This window comes from Carettochelys insculpta, chromosome 12, assembly GCF_033958435.1.
Source record: "Carettochelys insculpta isolate YL-2023 chromosome 12, ASM3395843v1, whole genome shotgun sequence".
NCBI classification, from domain to species: Eukaryota; Metazoa; Chordata; order Testudines; family Carettochelyidae; genus Carettochelys; species Carettochelys insculpta.
In genome coordinates, this window is record NC_134148.1 from 19,301,547 (window position 1) to 19,305,985 (window position 4,439).

General features: G+C 42.5%; 1 long non-coding RNA gene across 1 annotated transcript; it reads right to left on the reverse strand.

Moving 5' to 3' along the window:
* Positions 1 to 2,123: 2,123 nt before the first annotated feature.
* LOC142019638 (uncharacterized) lies at positions 2,124 to 4,437 on the reverse strand. Its single transcript, XR_012647140.1, has 3 exons — positions 4,139 to 4,437; positions 2,354 to 2,422; positions 2,124 to 2,246 (listed from the first exon to the last, which is right to left on the reverse strand). It is a non-coding gene; the product is annotated as an uncharacterized LOC142019638 (long non-coding RNA).
* Between the last annotated feature and the right edge of the window lie 2 nt (positions 4,438 to 4,439).

Here is a 4,439-nt window from a genome sequence, read left to right on the forward strand (position 1 = left end):
AAATCCTCAGTGTAGGTTGCATTAACCTTCTTTGGAAGATTCCCTGCCACCACTCTGTAAAGATGGAGTATGTGTGAGGATAGGATTTTGATTGACATCCTCTCTGTTGCCCACTGTAGGAGAAATGTTGGACCTCAAACACAAGGCCACAGTGGTACTACTGCACAAGTAACATACTCAAACCCGAGAGAGAGGAGGAAGGAAGGTAAAATGCTCTTTTATACTCTGCATTAGTCCTTCTGGGTAATTAAAGAGCATCATATCTCTTTCCACATACATCATTACAGTCAGAGTATGCTTCCAGCAAATAACCAGTTCTTCCACACATTTTGCAGGAACAAGTCTCTGTCAAGAAATCCTGTCACAGAAGCCCCTGGCAGGGTTTCAAGATGCCCCCAGCCTCTGGTGTACTGCAAGGTCTCCTTGGTGAGAGGTCATGCTTGATACATTAACAAAACACAAAGTTTTACCTCAGAAATTTCTTCAGAAAGTGATTTTAACTTAAAATCAATACATAGCCATCCATTTAATCTGAGGGAGTAACTTTTGGCGGGAAAACAACTATGCCAACAACTAGCCAACAACTATGAATATTTATGAGAATCATGATTATTAATGAATCATAACTGGTCACTCATGACCAAAAAAGGAAAGACTTCTGGAAAAATCCGAAGTCTCTGGACCTGTCGGGGTAGTTCCCTGTCAGGTCCGCACCCAGTCCCCAGACTCATAAATAACTCATAAGCTGGGTGTATAAAAGAAGGCCGCTCACCACAGATGAGAGCCTTCGGGAAGGCCCTGTCTTATGACTTGGACCAGTCCCTTCCGGTAGCCCCTCAGGGTGAAGCAGCTGAAAATCACTTCGCACCATCCTGAGGGAGAGCGCGCCACCGGACGGACAAGCAGCACTGAGGGGACCTGGATCACCGCACCAGGCATCGCCTGCAGCTCGCAGCCATAACATCACGGCAAAGCCCAGCAGCGACGCCGGTATACTACATCACCTGGCACCGCTCCTCGGCAGGGGCTGACCGGGCCAGGGCCGGCCCTCGCTCCAAAAAGACTTCTTCTTTAATGGACTGGACAACCCACCAACTAAGCAGCTGCAAGCCTAGACTATAATAGAAAGGTCGCTCCAGCTGCTGTGTCCTACCAATATTGACTCCCTCTTTTTTTCTCTTTATTTCTATTTGCAGTTATAGATATTATTTTTATTACTGTTGTTGTTGCTGTTCTTAAATGCTTTCGTGCTTCCTTAACTGTTAATATTTAAATATAAGTATTAGGCATAGTATTACTGTTATTATTAGAAGCTTATTGTTAAGTGTCTCTTAAAGACCTTTTTGTTGTTAATTAACTTAGTACAGTTATATATTTACAAAATCATTATAAGTTGCCATTGGTATCAGGGATTAGTAACCCCTGGGCCAAACACATATAAATAAGGGGTGCCAGGAAGCAGCAGTTCCACCCCCTCTACTATGTAAAGGCAGGGGGTAGCAGGGCCCCCAAGTGTATTATACTTAAGCACAGTGTTTATACTGTCTTATTTTCTCTCTGGGTCCCTGGGGAGTAGCACCCCCAGTGGACCTAACTGACAGCAGGGATTGTTGTCTAGTTTAAACAACACCCTGTCTGTCATGTAAAGCAGTGCCTCCCACACGGGGGCACACTAGTGTGTACTCTTTAATACTTCTTTGGGCAATCTTTCAGAAGGCATGAGAATGGCAACAGGATTCATCCTTTACGTAAGTAGATGTGATTAACTGTAACTGTGTTTATAATAGTGTAACATCGTCATTTAGGAAACACTTATAATAAACTTCCATTCTGTTCCTGCAACAACTAACTACTCTCAGCTTCCATTTTCTCTGGGCCATACAGGGAACTGCAGGGACCTAACACCAGAGGAGGCCCTCTAAGGAATTTTATTAGCTATTGCAGGCACCTGTGTTTCTTTTAATCTGACCACAGTGCTAAATTGCCCTTGGGTCTTTTTAATTCAATCACGCATCACTGTGTTTCATTTTTACGGCAAACTGTTTTTATTAAAAGAGGGAAACCCGTGAGGGGTCATTACACCACAGACCTATAGCCATTGTTAAAGCCTAGGTCTGATAGAGCTCGGCATTTTTGGTTGGTTCTTGCTACTCACGCAGCACCCTCGTCTCACAGTTGCTTGCCACATTGGGGGTCTCGGCAGCGGCTGCGACAGTCTCTCATTATTTGCAGGAACAAGAGAAGAGCTACAGGAAAAAAATACAGCAAAAATTCCACAGATCTTTGGCTGTTTTGCAAAACACAGTGAGTGTATCTCAATGAGTTCTTTTTCATTATCACGTTATATATTTACCTTCTAATACACTGTTGGACAGCCAATACGCATAATTTTTCTGCCAAAATGGGCTTTCTTCCTAAAGTTCTGAAAATATTAGATTTACATAATGAGCTTTGTAAAATACACAACTTGTTAAAGAGTTTTGTACATGTATTTTTAAATGGGATCCTGAGTCTGTGCAGTTTCACAGATTGGTTGGTATCCTTAACTTTTAATGTATTTGCTTTTTAGGTTTTGTATTAGTTCTATTATGTAGAGAGCAATCTTAACTGAAATAGTGAGAAATGAATGATAAATTCTGATGAATTTGAGTGGTAATATGTTACATGAATATTCCTCACATCTTTCTCCCACATGACCCTCTTTACCTGTGCATATCCCTTTCACTTGTAAGAGAAGGGGAAGAGAAATTCACAATTAAATATCCTCCTCTATAAATAAATGAGATAAATAGGAAAAGTGACCTTAGAGCAATTGAAAACTACAGTAATTTAGGAAATAATCTACGATCTTCTTAGCAACTAGTTTTTACAAACCATTTGTTCAAGGTTTTGCTTATTCTGAAAGGGGTACTCTCTGTATCCAACATAATTTGTCTGAGAGCAAAGCTGAATGTTTATGAACCTATGATGGAGGAATAATAGTTTTCTCAACTCCACTGTCTCTTGCCTTCAAGGCAAAGTTAATCAGCAGTGTCACTTTTTGCTCCTCTATAGGTGGCAATGGTAGGGGTGAGCCACAGCAGTCCCTCCCTCTCTCGGGGGTGGGGGGTATGCTGAAGCCCCAACAGGTTAACATCCTTCGTAGAGTATAGGGTAGAAGCACAAAAAAGAGCAGATTTCATGGTCCATGAAACATTTTTCATGGCCATTAGTTTGGTAAGGCCCTGGTTATGAATGATTATAGCTGCATTTAGTGTCCTTCATTTGCATTAACAGACAAGTGTTCCCTCACTGTCTGGGGCACTGGTAAATAAACTTCGAACTGGACCTTCCTCCTCTACCATTCAGGGAATCTGTTGTGCCCTTTTTGCAGTACTTGTAATATAAAACTGTTTTTACTTGAAATCTGAAATGGGTTTTGATGACAGTAGGTGGAGCAGAAACACGAGAGAGAAGATTAGTCAGTTTAGTGTTAGTATCTCATGCAACAGGTTCTGGGCTCTCACGTATTAGTATATATGTTACAATTTATGTTTTGATATCAGTTATTAACCATGAAACAAGTTTTAAATTAGTGAGATTCCAAATTAATTTCAAAAGCATAACAAACCTACTATTGTTATGAAACTTACTAAATGAACCACTGCGTGGTTTTACTTGTACATTTGGCCTTTCACCTTTTTTTTTTAATTAAAAAAACAAAGTTTCTTAATATTCCTACCTCCCTATGTCTTGCCCCACCCTGCCCGCGTTTGCTGGTCAAGGACAGTGCTTCTCACCTTTCCTCCTCCTCCTCCTTTTTTTTTTTTTTTTAAAGTGCCCCACTGCCTACAATTTTCAGACCATTTTTCTTCTATCCTCGCAACTCATTTATTTAAACAACTTACTCATAACTGGTTAGTTGGAAGAAATTGCCTCCAGGCAATAAACGTGCCATCGTACTTATGACTGTGCAAAATGATAAATTAAAAAAGGAAGAATTTTTATTCATAAATAAGGCTGCAAACCACTGAGTCAATTTACCCTCCGGAAGAGCCCTGCATACTCCCAGGAGTACACAGACCCCTGGCTGAGAACCATGCGTCTAGGACCGAGAACTGCCCGTTATTTCCTACGGCAACACTCTGACCCCACTCGCCTGCAAGAGCAGCAGTGACGGACCCCGTCTCCTCCTGCCACTTGCCCAACGCCCTTCTCTATAAGGGCCCGTACTGCGGAGTTCGGCCCCTCCCCACTTTCTATTCGAAGCCTTTGTGGTAAGGTCGAGCTCCGGCCACTCGCTGTACAGGTTTATGGCGCTGCCTCCAGGCTTCGAGGCCGTTACTCCTCAGGCTCAACACCACCGAGCTCTCCCGTTTCCCTCCCTCTGATTGGCAACGACTTCCGGAAAGGATGGTTGCTTGGCGACAGCTCATTTTGGCCCTAGAGGCTGAGCGAGC